Raw genomic sequence first — 17793 nt, 5'->3', positions numbered from 1 at the left:
GATCATTCAGAGATCCTCACTGAACTTCTGGAGAGAGTTTGCTGCACTGAAAGTAAAGGGGCTGAATATTTTAGCACGCCCAATTTTTCAGTTTTTGATTTGTTAAAAAAGTTTGAAATATCCAATAAATGTCATTCCACTTCATGATTGTGTCCCACTTGTTGTTGATTCTTCACAAAAAAATACAGTTTTATATCTTTATGTTTGAAGCCTGAAATGTGGCAAAAGGTTGCAAAGTTCAAGGGGGCCGAATACTTTCGCAAGGCACTGTAAGTATTTGGTCAATAACAAAAGTTTATCTCAATACTTTGTTATATATCCTATATTGGCAATGACAGAGGTGAAACGTTTTATGTAAGTCTTCACAAGGATTTCGCACACTGTTGCTGGTATTTTGGCCCATTCCTCCATACAGATCTCCCCTAGAGCAGTGATGTTTTGGGGCTGTTGCTGGGCAACACGGACTTTCAACTCCCTCCAAAGATTTTCTATGGGGTTGAGATCTGGAGACTGGCTAGGCCACTCCAGGACCTTGAAATGCTTCTTACGAAGCCACTCCTTCGTTGCCCGGTCGGTGTGTTGGGGATCATTGTCATGCTGAAAGACCCAGCCACATTTCATCTTCAAATGCCCTTGCTGATGGAAGGAGGTTTTCACTCAAAATTTCACGATACATGGCCCCATTCATTCTTTCCTTTACACGGATCAGTCATCCTGGTCCCTTTGCAGAAAAACATTCCCAAATCATGTTTCCACCCCCATGCTTCACAGGAGGTATGGTGTTCTTTGGATGCTCTCTAGGAAACTTCAGACGGGCCTGGAAATGTACTGGCTTAAGCAGGGGTACACGTCTGGCACTGCAGGATTTGAGTCCCTGGCGGCGTGTGTTACTGATGGTAGGCTTTGTTACTTTGGTCCCAGCTCTCTGCAGGTCATTCACTAGGTCCCCCCGTGTGGTTCTGGCATTTTTGCTCACCGTTCTTGTGATCATTTTGACCCTACGGGGTGAGATCTTGCATGGAGCCCCAGATCGAGGGAGATTATCAATGGTCTTGTATGTCTTCCATTTCCTAATAATTGCTCCCACAGTTGATTTCTTCAAACCAAGCGGTTTACCTATTGCAGATTCAGTCTTCCCAGCCTGGTGCAGGTCTACAATTTTGTTTCTGGTGTCCTTTGACAGCTCTTTGGTCTTGGCCATAGTGAAGTTTGGAGTGTGACTGTTTGAGGTTGTGGACAGGTGTCTTTTATACTGATAACAAGTTCAAACAGGTGCCATTAATACAGGTAACGAGCGGAGGACAGAGGAGCCTCTTAAAGAAGAAGTTACAGGTTTGTGAGAGCCAGAAATCTTGCTTGTTTGTAGGTGACTAAATACTTATTTTCCACCATAATTTGCAAATATATTCATTAAAATTCCTACATTGTGATTTTCTGGATTTTCTTTTCTCATTGTGTCTGTCATAGTTGAAGTGTACCTATGATGAAAATTACAGGCCTCTCTCATATTTTTAAATGGGAGAACTTGCACAATTGGTGGCTGACTAAATACTTTTTTGCCCCACTGTATACACAGGATAGATCACACATATATTACTAATCATGTCATGAAAAGCCCCTAGTGGGCTAACCCGATATGACGGCTGGTTACACAAAGGATGGGGGTTTGGTTTGAATGAAAGAGCGGGAAGACAGAGGGACAAAGGGATTGGGTCTCTATTGGACATTGAGAAGCTATGCTACCGTAAATACAGAATCGTATGCATTATAATAAGCGGCCATTCGGGAAATGGAAAATGCAAGATATATATTTACTCTGAGCTGCACTTCGATAGATGGATCGAAGATGGAAGACTGGTTTGCCCAGCAGACATCGCCATTGTCCTTTGAAGAATCTTTCTGGTCGTAGTGTTGTGGAGCGGAAACGTTGAAGTACCCTGTCGTTCTTAGGAGATTGTCTGTCCTTTTCTAGGCCACGTACGTTTACAGCTGCAGCTGATAACTCAACATCTAGGAGTTGCCATAACCAGCTCATGCTGTATTCTGGCTGATCTAGTCGAAATGTACCATTCCAGCGTGGTGATCGTCACCTCCACATTGAAATTCGCCCTTCTAAACCTTAGGACAGCAGTCCTCACATTTCTGGAACTAAATGTTCATGATCGTTAGGGGGCTTTTGTACTGGGTAGGAGAAGGGGTGTGTTTCATCCTTCTAACCAATGTCTGTGCTCCCATGGATGGTGTAACTGATTGAGCATAAGTTAACTTATGAAACAATTTTCTCATTTAGAAGTTAAAATCACATTTTATCTTCTCACAAATAGTTTCATGTTTAAAAGTTAATTTGTGTAATTTCTTTCCTTCTTAAATGCTTTTGAGGCAATCAGTTGTGTTGTGACAAAGTAGGGGGGTATACAGCCCTATTTGGTAAAAGACCAAGTCCATATTTTGGCAAGAACAGCTCAAATAAGCAAACAGACAGTCCATCATTACTTTAAGACACGGAGGTCAGTCATTATGGAATATTTCAAGAACTTTAAAGTTTCTTCAAGTGCAGTCGCCAAAACCATCAAGCTCTATGATGAAACTGGCTCTCATGAGGACTGCCACAGGAATGGAAGACCCAGAGTTACCTCTGCTGCAAAGGATAAGTTCATTAGAGTTACCAGCCACAGAAATTGCAACCCAAATAAATACAGTGCCTTGCGAAAGTATTCGGCCCCCTTGAACTTTGCGACCTTTTGCCACATTTCAGGCTTCAAACATAAAGATATAAAACTGTATTTTTTTGTGAAGAATCAACAACAAGTGGGACACAATCATGAAGTGGAACGACATTTATTGGATATTTCAAACTTTTTTAACAAATCAAAAACCGAAAAATTGGGCGTGCAAAATTATTCAGCCCCCTTAAGTTAATACTTTGTAGCGCCACCTTTTGCTGCGATTACAGCTGTAAGTCGCTTGGGGTATGTCTCTATCAGTTTTGCACATCGAGAGACTGAAATTTTTTCCCATTCCTCCTTGCAAAACAGCTCAGTGAGATTGGATGGAGAGCATTTGTGAACAGCAGTTTTCAGTTCTTTCCACAGATTCTCGATTGGATTCAGGTCTGGACTTTGACTTGGCCATTCTAACACCTGGATATGTTTATTTTTGAACCATTCCATTGTAGATTTTGCTTTATGTTTTGGATCATTGTCTTGTTGGAAGGCAAATCTCCGTCCCAGTCTCAGGTCTTTTGCAGACTCCATCAGGTTTTCTTCCAGAATGGTCCTGTATTTGGCTCCATCCATCTTCCCATCAATTTTAACCATCTTCCCTGTCCCTACTGAAGAAAAGCAGGCCCAAACCATGATGCTGCCACCACCATGTTTGACAGTGGGGATGGTGTGTTCAGCTGTGTTGCTTTTACGCCAAACATAACGTTGTTATTGGGATGTTTAAAGCTTGGGAAATCTTTTTGTATCCAACTCCGGCTTTAAACTTCTTCACAACAGTATCTCGGACCTGCCTGGTGTGTTCCTTGTTCTTCATGATGCTCTCTGCGCTTTTAACGGACCTCTGAGACTATCACAGTGCAGGTGCATTTATACGGAGACTTAATTACACACAGGTGGATTGTATTTATCATCATTAGTCATTTAGGTCAACATTGGATCATTCAGAGATCCTCACTGAACTTCTGGAGAGAGTTTGCTGCACTGAAAGTAAAGGGGCTGAATATTTTAGCACGCCCAATTTTTCAGTTTTTGATTTGTTAAAAAAGTTTGAAATATCCAATAAATGTCATTCCACTTCATGATTGTGTCCCACTTGTTGTTGATTCTTCACAAAAAAATACAGTTTTATATCTTTATGTTTGAAGCCTGAAATGTGGCAAAAGGTTGCAAAGTTCAAGGGGGCCGAATACTTTCGCAAGGCACTGTAAGTATTTGGTCAATAACAAAAGTTTATCTCAATACTTTGTTATATATCCTATATTGGCAATGACAGAGGTGAAACGTTTTATGTAAGTCTTCACAAGGATTTCGCACACTGTTGCTGGTATTTTGGCCCATTCCTCCATACAGATCTCCCCTAGAGCAGTGATGTTTTGGGGCTGTTGCTGGGCAACACGGACTTTCAACTCCCTCCAAAGATTTTCTATGGGGTTGAGATCTGGAGACTGGCTAGGCCACTCCAGGACCTTGAAATGCTTCTTACGAAGCCACTCCTTCGTTGCCCGGTCGGTGTGTTGGGGATCATTGTCATGCTGAAAGACCCAGCCACATTTCATCTTCAAATGCCCTTGCTGATGGAAGGAGGTTTTCACTCAAAATTTCACGATACATGGCCCCATTCATTCTTTCCTTTACACGGATCAGTCATCCTGGTCCCTTTGCAGAAAAACATTCCCAAATCATGTTTCCACCCCCATGCTTCACAGGAGGTATGGTGTTCTTTGGATGCTCTCTAGGAAACTTCAGACGGGCCTGGAAATGTACTGGCTTAAGCAGGGGTACACGTCTGGCACTGCAGGATTTGAGTCCCTGGCGGCGTGTGTTACTGATGGTAGGCTTTGTTACTTTGGTCCCAGCTCTCTGCAGGTCATTCACTAGGTCCCCCCGTGTGGTTCTGGCATTTTTGCTCACCGTTCTTGTGATCATTTTGACCCTACGGGGTGAGATCTTGCATGGAGCCCCAGATCGAGGGAGATTATCAATGGTCTTGTATGTCTTCCATTTCCTAATAATTGCTCCCACAGTTGATTTCTTCAAACCAAGCGGTTTACCTATTGCAGATTCAGTCTTCCCAGCCTGGTGCAGGTCTACAATTTTGTTTCTGGTGTCCTTTGACAGCTCTTTGGTCTTGGCCATAGTGAAGTTTGGAGTGTGACTGTTTGAGGTTGTGGACAGGTGTCTTTTATACTGATAACAAGTTCAAACAGGTGCCATTAATACAGGTAACGAGCGGAGGACAGAGGAGCCTCTTAAAGAAGAAGTTACAGGTTTGTGAGAGCCAGAAATCTTGCTTGTTTGTAGGTGACTAAATACTTATTTTCCACCATAATTTGCAAATATATTCATTAAAATTCCTACATTGTGATTTTCTGGATTTTCTTTTCTCATTGTGTCTGTCATAGTTGAAGTGTACCTATGATGAAAATTACAGGCCTCTCTCATATTTTTAAATGGGAGAACTTGCACAATTGGTGGCTGACTAAATACTTTTTTGCCCCACTGTATACACAGGATAGATCACACATATATTACTAATCATGTCATGAAAAGCCCCTAGTGGGCTAACCCGATATGACGGCTGGTTACACAAAGGATGGGGGTTTGGTTTGAATGAAAGAGCGGGAAGACAGAGGGACAAAGGGATTGGGTCTCTATTGGACATTGAGAAGCTATGCTACCGTAAATACAGAATCGTATGCATTATAATAAGCGGCCATTCGGGAAATGGAAAATGCAAGATATATATTTACTCTGAGCTGCACTTCGATAGATGGATCGAAGATGGAAGACTGGTTTGCCCAGCAGACATCGCCATTGTCCTTTGAAGAATCTTTCTGGTCGTAGTGTTGTGGAGCGGAAACGTTGAAGTACCCTGTCGTTCTTAGGAGATTGTCTGTCCTTTTCTAGGCCACGTACGTTTACAGCTGCAGCTGATAACTCAACATCTAGGAGTTGCCATAACCAGCTCATGCTGTATTCTGGCTGATCTAGTCGAAATGTACCATTCCAGCGTGGTGATCGTCACCTCCACATTGAAATTCGCCCTTCTAAACCTTAGGACAGCAGTCCTCACATTTCTGGAACTAAATGTTCATGATCGTTAGGGGGCTTTTGTACTGGGTAGGAGAAGGGGTGTGTTTCATCCTTCTAACCAATGTCTGTGCTCCCATGGATGGTGTAACTGATTGAGCATAAGTTAACTTATGAAACAATTTTCTCATTTAGAAGTTAAAATCACATTTTATCTTCTCACAAATAGTTTCATGTTTAAAAGTTAATTTGTGTAATTTCTTTCCTTCTTAAATGCTTTTGAGGCAATCAGTTGTGTTGTGACAAAGTAGGGGGGTATACAGCCCTATTTGGTAAAAGACCAAGTCCATATTTTGGCAAGAACAGCTCAAATAAGCAAACAGACAGTCCATCATTACTTTAAGACACGGAGGTCAGTCATTATGGAATATTTCAAGAACTTTAAAGTTTCTTCAAGTGCAGTCGCCAAAACCATCAAGCTCTATGATGAAACTGGCTCTCATGAGGACTGCCACAGGAATGGAAGACCCAGAGTTACCTCTGCTGCAAAGGATAAGTTCATTAGAGTTACCAGCCACAGAAATTGCAACCCAAATAAATACAGTGCCTTGCGAAAGTATTCGGCCCCCTTGAACTTTGCGACCTTTTGCCACATTTCAGGCTTCAAACATAAAGATATAAAACTGTATTTTTTTGTGAAGAATCAACAACAAGTGGGACACAATCATGAAGTGGAACGACATTTATTGGATATTTCAAACTTTTTTAACAAATCAAAAACCGAAAAATTGGGCGTGCAAAATTATTCAGCCCCCTTAAGTTAATACTTTGTAGCGCCACCTTTTGCTGCGATTACAGCTGTAAGTCGCTTGGGGTATGTCTCTATCAGTTTTGCACATCGAGAGACTGAAATTTTTTCCCATTCCTCCTTGCAAAACAGCTCAGTGAGATTGGATGGAGAGCATTTGTGAACAGCAGTTTTCAGTTCTTTCCACAGATTCTCGATTGGATTCAGGTCTGGACTTTGACTTGGCCATTCTAACACCTGGATATGTTTATTTTTGAACCATTCCATTGTAGATTTTGCTTTATGTTTTGGATCATTGTCTTGTTGGAAGGCAAATCTCCGTCCCAGTCTCAGGTCTTTTGCAGACTCCATCAGGTTTTCTTCCAGAATGGTCCTGTATTTGGCTCCATCCATCTTCCCATCAATTTTAACCATCTTCCCTGTCCCTACTGAAGAAAAGCAGGCCCAAACCATGATGCTGCCACCACCATGTTTGACAGTGGGGATGGTGTGTTCAGCTGTGTTGCTTTTACGCCAAACATAACGTTTTGCATTGTTGCCAAAAAGTTCAATTTTGGTTTCATCTGACCAGAGCACCTTCTTCCACATGTTTGGTGTGTCTCCCAGGTGGCTTGTGGCAAACTTTAAACGACACTTTTTATGGATATCTTTAAGAAATTGCTTTCTTGCCACTCTTCCATAAAGGCCAGATTTGTGCAATATACGACTGATTGTTGTCCTATGGACAGAGTCTCCCACCTCAGCTGTAGATCTCTGCAGTTCATCCAGAGTGATCATGGGCCTCTTGGCTGCATCTCTGATCTTGTATGAGCTGAAAGTTTAGAGGGACGGCCAGGTCTTGGTAGATTTGCAGTGGTCTGATACTCCTTCCATTTCAATATTATCGCTTGCACAGTGCTCCTTGGGATGTTTAAAGCTTGGGAAATCTTTTTGTATCCAACTCCGGCTTTAAACTTCTTCACAACAGTATCTCGGACCTGCCTGGTGTGTTCCTTGTTCTTCATGATGCTCTCTGCGCTTTTGACGGACGTCTGAGACTATCACAGTGCAGGTGCATTTATACGGAGACTTGATTACACACAGGTGGATTGTATTTATCATCATTAGTCATTTAGGTCAACATTGGATCATTCAGAAATCCTCACTGAACTTCTGGAGATCATTTGCTGCACTGAAAGTAAAGGGGCTGAATAATTTTGCACTCCCAATTTTTCAATTTTTGATTTGTTACAAAAGTTAGAAATATCCAATAAATGTCGTTCCACTTCATGATTGTGTCCCACTTGTTGTTGATTCTTCACAAAAAAATACAGTTTTATATCTTTATGTTTGAAGCCTGAAATGTGGCAAAAGGTCGCAAAGTTCAAGGGGGCCGAATACTTTTGCAAGGCACTGTACCTTCACAGAGTCCAAGTAACAGACACATCTCAACATCAACTGTTCAGAGGACACTGTGTGAATCAGGCCTTCATGGTCAACCTGCTGCAAAGAAACCACTACCAAAACCACCAATAATAGAAGAGACTTGCTTGTTGCCAAGAAACACAAGCAATGGACATTAGACAAGTTGAAATATGTCCTTTGCTCGGGAGTCCAAATTGGAGATTTTTGGTTCCAACCGCCTTGTGATGCGGTGTCAGTGAACGGATGACCTACACATGTGTATTTCCCACCGTAAAGCATGGGAGGAGGAGGTGTGGAGGTGCTTTGCTGGTGACACAGCCTGGGATCAAACCTGGGTCTGTAGTGACGCCTCAAGCACTGCAATGTTGTGCCTTAGACTGTTACACTGCTCGTGTGGCTATATTTGTACATTTGAAATAATACCTGCAGTCAACTTGTGCGCTAGGTAATAGATAAAACAGATTGCAGTTCATTATTTCGCCTGTTCGATTTTTTTATTATAAAGCTTACCGGTACGATATAGTTTCCCAAAACAGCTGTTTGAGTCAGTCACGTGTTTGTTTCCAAAAAAGCACAACAAGGAAAATGGGAGTTTCTTGGGTTGAGTCACACATGCAGTGCAACTTAAGTGAGGTGATCAAGTTTCATGGAAATTCACTACAAATGTTTGGCAGCTATATATCTTGTAAGTATTACGTTGACTATCTAAGATGTGCCAAATAAATTCTCTCCAGCTGGGTTTTGCAAACTTCCAAACGTTATCTAAGTGTCTAACTTTAGATTGCGTGATCCTCTCCTGGAATTAGGATCCCTGCTGTCTAATATTTGTTTTGTGCATGCTGCAAACTGCGTTTTGAGATACTTGCATAACTTTACGAGCTGTGTTGTCTATCTTAGTAGTAAATGTTTCCATGTGCTCATGAGCATTTATCTAGCATCCGCTATGGGGATGCTGAGTACTTGTTAGCATTTTGTTAGCGTTTTGGTAAGTGAAGTTTTTTGGGCTTTTCTATGTAACAAAAAAAAGTAGCCTCCCTTGTGTGCACTACCAGTAATACCGTGTATCAAGGGATAGCACAGGCACTGTAGGAAGGTATGGAGCTCTGGATAGCGCCCAAACATACACCAAACACAGAAGAAATGGGAAACACATCTTTGTCATAGATGAATAACGGTAAACTTTTTAAAATATTGCTGACACCCTACAGTCAAATCTTGGCACCAATAGAATAGTTATCTAGCTATATAAACCACACTCCTCTGCAAACACGTCTTCTCCGATCTTGGTTACAAGGCGGTACTTATTTCAATTAGGTAAGAGAATATCATGTTACCGTTGGTGTATTAAAATTAAATAACGGTGATGTCACCAAATTATTATAAAAATAAAAATGTCACCTTTATTTGACCAGGTATGCCAGTTGAGAACAAGTTTTCATTTACAACTGTGACCTGGCCAAAATAAAGCAAAGCAGTGCAACAAAAACAACGACACAGAGTTACACTTGGGATAAACAAACTTACAGTAGAAAAAACTATGTACAATGTGTGCAAATGTAGTAAGATTAGGGAGGTAAGGCAATGATTACGCAATAGAGGTGAAATAATTACAATTTAGCATGAACACTGGATTGATAGATGTGAAGATATCTAAAAATAACAATATGGGGATGAGGTAGTTGGGTGTGCTATTTACAGATACAGTGATCGGTAAGCTGCTCTGACAGCTGATGCTTAAAGTTGTAGAGGGAGATATAAGTCTCCAGCTTCAGTGATTTTTGCAATTTGTTCCAGTCATTGGCAGCAGAGAACTGTAAGGAAAGGCAGCCAAAGGAGGTGTTGGCATTGGGGATGACCAGTGAAATATACCTGCTGGAGTGCGTGCTATGGGTGATCTGAGACAAGGCGGGGCTCTACCTACCAAAGACTTATAGATGACCTGGAGCCAGTGGGTTTGGCGATGAATATCTTCCATGCCGTCCCTAGGAGGGGTGCGTCACTTGAGTGGGTTGAGTCACTGACGTGGTCCTCCTGTCTGGGTTGGCACACCCCTTGGGTTGTGCCGTGGCGGAGATCTTTGTGGGCTATACTCGGCCTTGTCTCAGGATGGTAAGTTGGTGGTTGAAGATATCCCTCTAGTGGTGTGGGGGCTGTGCTTTGGCAAAGTGGGTGGGGTTATATCCTGCCTGTTTGGCCCTGTCCGGGGGTATCATCAGATGGGGCCATAGTGTCTCCTGACCCCTCCTGTCTCAGCCTCCAGTATTTATGCTGCAGTAGTTTATGTGTCGGGGGGCTAGGATTAGTCTGTTATATCTGGAGTATTTCTCCTGTCTTATCCGGTGTCCTGTGTGAATTTAAGTATGCTCTTTCTTTCTTTCTTTCTCTCTCTCGTAGGACCTGAGCCCTAGGACCATGCCTCAGGACTACCTGGCATGATGACTTCTTACTGTCCCCAGTCCACCTGGCCATGCTGACCTGTTGCACCCTCAACAACCACTGTGAGTACTATTATTTGACCATGCTGGTCATTTATGAACATTTGAACATCTTGGCCATGTTCTGTTATAATCTCCACCCGGCACAGCCAGAAGAGGACTGGCCACCCCTCATAGCCTGGTTCCTCTCTATGTTTCTTCCTAAGTTTTGTCCTTTGTAGGGAGTTTTTCCTAGTCACTGTGCTTCTACACCTGCATTGCTTACTGTTTAGGGTTTTAGGCTGGGTTTCTGTACAGCACTTTGAGATATCAGCTGATATCAGGGCTATATAACTAAATTCGATTTGATTTGATATGTAGCGAGGGCCAGCCAAAGAGAGCATACAGGTCACAGTGGTGGGTAGTACATGGGGCTTTGGTGACAAAACAGATGGCACTGTGATGGACTACATCCAATTTGCTGAGTATAGTGTTGGAGGATGTTTTGTAAATGACATGGCCGAAGTCAAGGATCGGTAGGATAGTACGTTTTACGAGGGTATATTTGGCAGCATGAGTGAAGTAGACTTTGTTGCGAAATAGGAAGCCAATTCTAGATTTAATTTTGGATTGGAGATGCTTAATGTGAGTCTGGAAGGAGAGTTTACAGTCTAACCAGACACCTAGGTATTTGTAGTTGTCAACATATTCTAAGTCAGAACCGTCCAGAGTAGCGATGCTAGTCGGGCGGGCGGGTGTGGCCAGCAATCGGCTGAAGGGCATGCATTTAGTTTAGCTAGCATTTAAAAGCAGTTGAAGGCCACGGAAGGAGTGTTGTATGGCATTGAAGCTTGTTTGGAGGTTTGTTAACACAGTGTCCAAAGAATGGCCAGATGTATACAGAATGGTGTTGTCTGCGTAGAGGTGGATCAGAGAGTCACCAGTAGCAAGATCGACATCTGTGATATATACAGAGAAAAGAGTCTGCCCGAGAATTGAACCCTGTGGCTCCCCGATAGAGACTGCCAGAGGTCCGGACAACAGGCCCTCCGATTTGACACACTGAACTCTATCTGAGAAGTAGTTGGTGAACCAGGAGAGGCAGTCATTTGAGAAACTATTTTTGTCATGTACTGTCATGTTGTCTTGTCTCTGTCCTTTCCCTTCACCCTGTCTCCCTCTGCTGGTCGTGTTAGGTTACCTTTTCTCCCCCGCTTTCCCCCAGCTGTCCCTTGTCTCCTCTAACTACCCATTCACCCCGTTCCCCACCTGTTCCCTTTTTCCCTCTGATTAGGTCCCTATATCTCTCTCTGTTTCTGCTCCTGTCCTTGTCGGATTCTTGTTTGTTTGTGTCATTCATGCCTGAACCAGACTGTCGTCATGTTTGCTGTAACCTTGTCCTGTCCTGTCGGAATCTGCCGGTCCATCTGAGCCTACCTATGTTTGGTAATTAAAGAAGCTCTGTTTAAGTTGATTCGCTTTTGGGTCCTCATTCACGCACCGTAACAGAAGAATCCGACCAAGAATGGACCCAGCGACTTCGGATCCTCTCCACTCAGCCGTCGAGATCCAGGGAGCGATGCTAGGCAGACACAAGCAGGAATTGTCTGCTGCTCGACATGCCGTTGAGACCCTGGCCACCCAAGTCTCCAACCTCACAGAACAGGTTCACCATCTCCGCCTCGATCCACCGGCCACTTCCAGGGCTTTCGAATCTCCGGAGCCCAGAATCAATAACCCGCCGTGTTACTCTGGGGAGCCCACTGAATGCCGCTCGTTCCTCACCCAGTGTGATATTGTGTTTTCTCTCCAGCCCAACACTTACTCCAGGAGCACTGCTCGTGTCGCCTACGTCATATCTCTCCTTATTGGACGGGCTCGTGAGTGGGGCACGGCAATCTGGGAGGCAAGGGCTGAGTGTACTAACCAGTATCAAGACTTTAAGGAGGAGATGATACGGGTTTTTGATCGATCTGTTTTTGGGGAGGAGGCTTCCAGGGCCCTGTCTTCCCTATGTCAAGGCAATCGATCCATAACAGACTACTCTATTGAGTTTCGCACTCTTGCTGTCTCCAGTGGCTGGAACGAGCCGGCCTTGCTCGCTCGTCTTCTGGAGGGTTTCCGCGCAGAGGTAAAGGATGAGATTCTCTCCCGGGAGGTTCCTTCCAGCGTGGATTCCTTGATTGAACTCGCTATTCGCATTGAGCGACGGGTTGATCTTCGTCACCGAGCTCGTGGAAAGGAGCTCGCGCTCTCCGTCGCCTCCCTCTCCGCATCACTACCATCTTCCTCTGCCGGCTCGGGTGCTGAGTCCATGCAGCTGGGAGGTATCCGCATCTCGACTGAGGAGAGGGAACGGAGAATCACCAACCGCCTCTGTCTCTATTGCGGTTCCGCTGGTCATTTTGTCACTTCATGTCCAGTAAAAGGCCAGAGCTCGTCAGTAAGCGGAGGGCTACTGGTGAGCGCTACTACTCCTGTCTCTCCTTCAAGATCCTGCACTACCTTGTCGGTCCATCTACGCTGGACCGGTTCGTCAGCTTCCTGCAGTGCCTTAATAGACTCTGGGGCGGAGGGCTGTTTTATGGACGAGACCTGGGCTCGGGAACATGACATTCCTCTCAGACAGTTAAAGGAGCCCACGGCCTTGTTCGCCCTGGATGGTAGTCCTCTCCCCAGGATTCAGCGTGAGACGCTACCTTTAACCCTCACTGTTTCTGGTAATCATAGTGAAACCATTTCTTTTTTAATTTTTCGTTCACCTTTTACACCTGTTGTTTTGGGCCATCCCTGGCTAGTTTGTCATAATCCTTCCATTAATTGGTCTAGTAATTCTATCCTCTCCTGGAACGTCTCTTGTCATGTGAAATGTTTAATGTCTGCTATCCCTCCTGTTTCCTCTGTCTCTTCTTCACAGGAGGAGCCTGGTGATTTGACAGGGGTGCCGGAGGAATATCACGATCTGCGCACGGTGTTCAGTCGGTCCAGGGCCACCTCTCTTCCTCCACACCGGTCGTATGATTGTAGTATTGATCTCCTTCCGGGAACCACCCCCCCCCGGGGTAGACTATACTCTCTGTCGGCTCCCGAACGTAAGGCTCTCGAAGATTATTTGTCTGTAGCTCTTGACGCCGGTACCATAGTCCCCTCCTCCTCTCCCGCCGGAGCGGGGTTTTTTTTTGTCAAGAAGAAGGACGGGTCTCTGCGCCCCTGCATAGATTATCGAGGGCTGAATGACATAACAGTGAAGAATCGTTATCCGCTTCCTCTTATGTCTTCAGCCTTCGAGATCCTGCAGGGAGCCAGGTTTTTCACTAAGTTGGACCTTCGTAACGCTTACCATCTCGTGCGCATCAGGGAGGGGGACGAGTGGAAGACGGCGTTTAACACTCCGTTAGGGCACTTTGAATACCGGGTTCTTCCTTTCGGCCTCGCTAACGCTCCAGCTGTCTTTCAGGCATTAGTCAATGATGTCCTGAGAGACATGCTGAACATCTTTGTTTTCGTTTACCTTGACGATATCCTGATTTTTTCACCGTCACTCCAGATTCATGTTCAGCACGTTCGACGTGTCCTCCAGCGCCTTTTAGAGAATTGTCTTTTTGTGAAGGCTGAGAAGTGCACTTTTCATGCCTCCTCCGTCACATTTCTCGGTTCTGTTATTTCCGCTGAAGGCATTAAGATGGATCCCGCTAAGGTCCAAGCTGTCATTGATTGGCCCGTCCCTAAGTCACGCGTCGAGCTGCAGCGCTTTCTCGGCTTCGCGAACTTCTATCGTCGTTTCATCCGTAATTTCGGTCAGGTGGCAGCTCCTCTCACAGCCCTTACTTCTGTCAAGACGTGCTTTAAGTGGTCCGTTTCCGCCCAGGGAGCTTTTGATCTCCTCAAGAATCGTTTTACATCCGCTCCTATCCTTGTTACACCTGACGTCTCTAGACAGTTCGTTGTCGAGGTTGACGCGTCAGAGGTGGGAGTGGGAGCCATCCTTTCTCAGCGCTCCCTCTCTGACGACAAGGTCCACCCATGCGCGTATTTTTCTCATCGCCTGTCGCCGTCGGAACGTAACTATGATGTGGGTAACCGCGAACTGCTCGCCATCCGGTTAGCCCTAGGCGAATGGCGACAGTGGTTGGAGGGGGCGACCGTTCCTTTTGTCGTTTGGACTGACCATAGGAACCTTGAGTACATCCGTTCTGCCAAACGACTTAATGCGCGTCAGGCGCGTTGGGCGCTGTTTTTCGCTCGTTTCGAGTTCGTGATTTCTTATCGTCCGGGCTCTAAGAACACCAAGCCTGATGCTTTGTCTCGTCTCTTCAGTTCTTCAGTAGCCTCCACTGACCCCGAGGGGATTCTCCCTGAGGGGCGTGTTGTCGGGTTGACTGTCTGGGGAATTGAGAGGCAGGTAAAGCAAGCACTCACTCAAACTCCGTCGCCGCGCGCTTGTCCTAGGAACCTTCTGTTCGTTCCCGTTCCTACTCGTCTGGCCGTTCTTCAGTGGGCTCACTCTGCCAAGTTAGCCGGCCACCCTGGCGTTCGGGGTACGCTTGCTTCCATTCGCCAGCGTTTCTGGTGGCCCACCCGGGAGCATGACACGCGTCGTTTCGTGGCTGCTTGTTCGGTCTGCGCGCAGACTAAGTCCGGTAACTCTCCTCCTGCCGGCCGTCTCAGGCCGCTTCCTATTCCCTCTCGACCGTGGTCTCACATCGCCTTAGATTTTGTCACCGGACTGCCTTCGTCAGCGGGGAAGACTGTTATTCTTACGGTTGTCGATAGGTTCTCTAAGGCGGCTCATTTCATTCCCCTTGCTAAGCTTCCTTCTGCTAAAGAGACGGCACAAATCATCATCGAGAATGTTTTCAGAATTCATGGCCTTCCGTCAGACGTCGTTTCGGACAGAGGTCCGCAATTCACGTCTCAATTTTGGAGGGAGTTTTGCCGTTTGATTGGGGCTTCCGTCAGTCTCTCTTCCGGCTTTCACCCCCAGTCTAACGGTCAAGCAGAACGGGCCAATCAGACTATTGGTCGCATCTTACGCAGTCTTTCTTTTCGCAACCCTGCGTCTTGGTCAGAACAGCTCCCCTGGGCAGAATACGCCCACAACTCGCTTCCTTCGTCTGCGACCGGGCTATCTCCTTTTCAGAGTAGCCTCGGGTACCAGCCTCCGTTGTTCTCATCTCAGTTCGCCGAGTCCAGCGTCCCCTCCGCTCAGGCTTTTGTCCAACGTTGCGAGCGCACCTGGAAGAGGGTCAGGTCTGCACTTTGCCGTTATAGGGCGCAGACTGTGAGAGCTGCTAATAAGCGTAGAACTAAGAGCCCTAGATATTGTCGCGGTCAGAGAGTTTGGCTCTCCACTCAGAACCTTCCCCTTAAGACGGCTTCTCGCAAGTTGACCCCGCGGTTCATTGGTCCATTCCGTATCTCTCAGGTCATTAATCCTGTCGCAGTGCGACTTCTTCTTCCGCGATATCTTCGTCGCGTCCACCCGGTCTTCCATGTCTCCTGTGTTAAGCCCGTTCTTCGCGCCCCCGCTCGTCTTCCCCCCCCCCCCCCCCATCCTTGTCGAGGGCGCACCTATCTACAGGGTCCGTAAAATCTTGGACATGCGTCCTCGGGGCCGTGGTCATCAGTACCTAGTTGACTGGGAGGGGTACGGTCCTGAGGAGAGGAGTTGGGTTCCCTCTCGGGACGTGCTGGACCGTGCGCTGATTGATGATTTCCTCCGTTGCCGCCAGGTTTCCTCCTCGAGTGCGCCAGGAGGCGCTCGGTGAGTGGGGGGGTACTGTCATGTACTGTCATGTTGTCTTGTCTCTGTCCTTTCCCTTCACCCTGTCTCCCTCTGCTGGTCGTGTTAGGTTACCTTTTCTCCCCCGCTTTCCCCCAGCTGTCCCTTGTCTCCTCTAACTACCCATTCACCCCGTTCCCCACCTGTTCCCTTTTTCCCTCTGATTAGGTCCCTATATCTCTCTCTGTTTCTGCTCCTGTCCTTGTCGGATTCTTGTTTTTTTGTGTCATTCATGCCTGAACCAGACTGTCGTCATGTTTGCTGTAACCTTGTCCTGTCCTGTCGGAATCTGCCGGTCCATCTGAGCCTACCTATGTTTGGTAATTAAAGAAGCTCTGTTTAAGTTGATTCGCTTTTGGGTCCTCATTCACGCACCGTAACAATTTTAGTTATTTTTACCTTGATTTAACTAGGCAAGTCAGTTAAGAACAAATTCTTATTTTCAATGACGGCCCAGGAACAGTGGGTTAACTGCCTTGTTCAGGGGCAGAACGACAGGTTTTTACCTCAGCTTGGGGATTCGATCTTGCAACCTTTCGGTTACTATTCCAACGCTATTGAGTCTGCCGTTAAGAATGCGGTGATTTACAGAGTCGAAAGCCTTGGCCAGGTCGATGAAAACGGCTGCACAGTACTGTCTTTTATTGATGGCAGTTATGATATCGTTAAGGACCTTGAGCGTGGCTGAGGTGTACCCTTGACCAGCTCGGAAACCAGATTGCATAGTGGAGAAGGTATGGTGGGATTCTAAATGTTCGGTGATCTGTTTGTTAACTTGGCTTTCAAAGATTTTAGAAAGGCAGGGGATGGATATACATAGGTCTATAACAGTTTGGGTCTAGAGTGTCTCCCCCTTTGAAGAGGAAGATGACCGCGGCAGCTTTCCAATCTTTGGGGATCTGAGGCTGAACAGGCTAGTAACAATTTTGGTGTATAATTTTAGAAAGAGATGATCCAGATTGTTTCGCCCAGCTGATTTGTAGGGATCCAGATTTTGCAGCTCTTTCAGAACATAAACTGTCTGGATTTGGGTGAAGGAGAAGCGGGGGGGGGCTTGGGCAAGTTTCTGCGGGGAGTGCAGAGCTGTTGGTCGGGGTAAGGGTAGCCAGGTGGAAAGCATGGCCAGCCGTAGAAAAATGCTAATTGAAATGATCGATTATCGTAGATTTATCGGTGGTGACAGTGTTTCCTAGCCTCAGAGCAGTGGGCAGCTGGGATGATGTGCTCTTATACTCCATGGACTTTACAGTGTTCCAAAGCTGTTTGGAATTAGTGCTACAGGATGCAAATTTCTGTTTGAAAAAGCTAGCCTTAGCTTTCCTAACTGACTGTGTATATTGGTTCCTGACTTCCCTGAAAAGTTGCATAGCTGCAAAATCCAGCTTCCTGAATCCAAGTGTTTGACACGGGGGGAGGTGACCAGTAACTTTATGATCAAACGTTATAATTGTAGAAGCAACAGTACATTTTCATACTTTGGTCATCATACTTTGATCTGATTTCATCTAAATATCATAAAATGTCATTGAACACATGATTGACTGTTCATTTTCTACCAGACTCGCATGGGTCGTGAGGTGAGGGTTTGTTACTACGCTGATAAATGACAATATCCATCCGGACCTTTGCCCC

General features: G+C 45.6%; 1 protein-coding gene across 2 annotated transcripts in view; it reads right to left on the bottom strand.

Moving 5' to 3' along the window:
• The window catches only part of LOC110529903 (putative methyltransferase-like protein 24), a 107576-nt gene that overhangs the window by 31160 nt on the left and 58623 nt on the right, over positions 1 to 17793 (bottom strand). The gene's annotated exons all lie outside the window — the stretch shown is intronic.

This window comes from Oncorhynchus mykiss, chromosome 8 (assembly GCF_057628025.1).
Source record: "Oncorhynchus mykiss isolate SJ-2025 chromosome 8, ASM5762802v1, whole genome shotgun sequence".
Taxonomy (NCBI): domain Eukaryota; kingdom Metazoa; phylum Chordata; class Actinopteri; order Salmoniformes; family Salmonidae; genus Oncorhynchus; species Oncorhynchus mykiss.
This window is presented reverse-complemented; position numbering and strand designations above follow the sequence as displayed.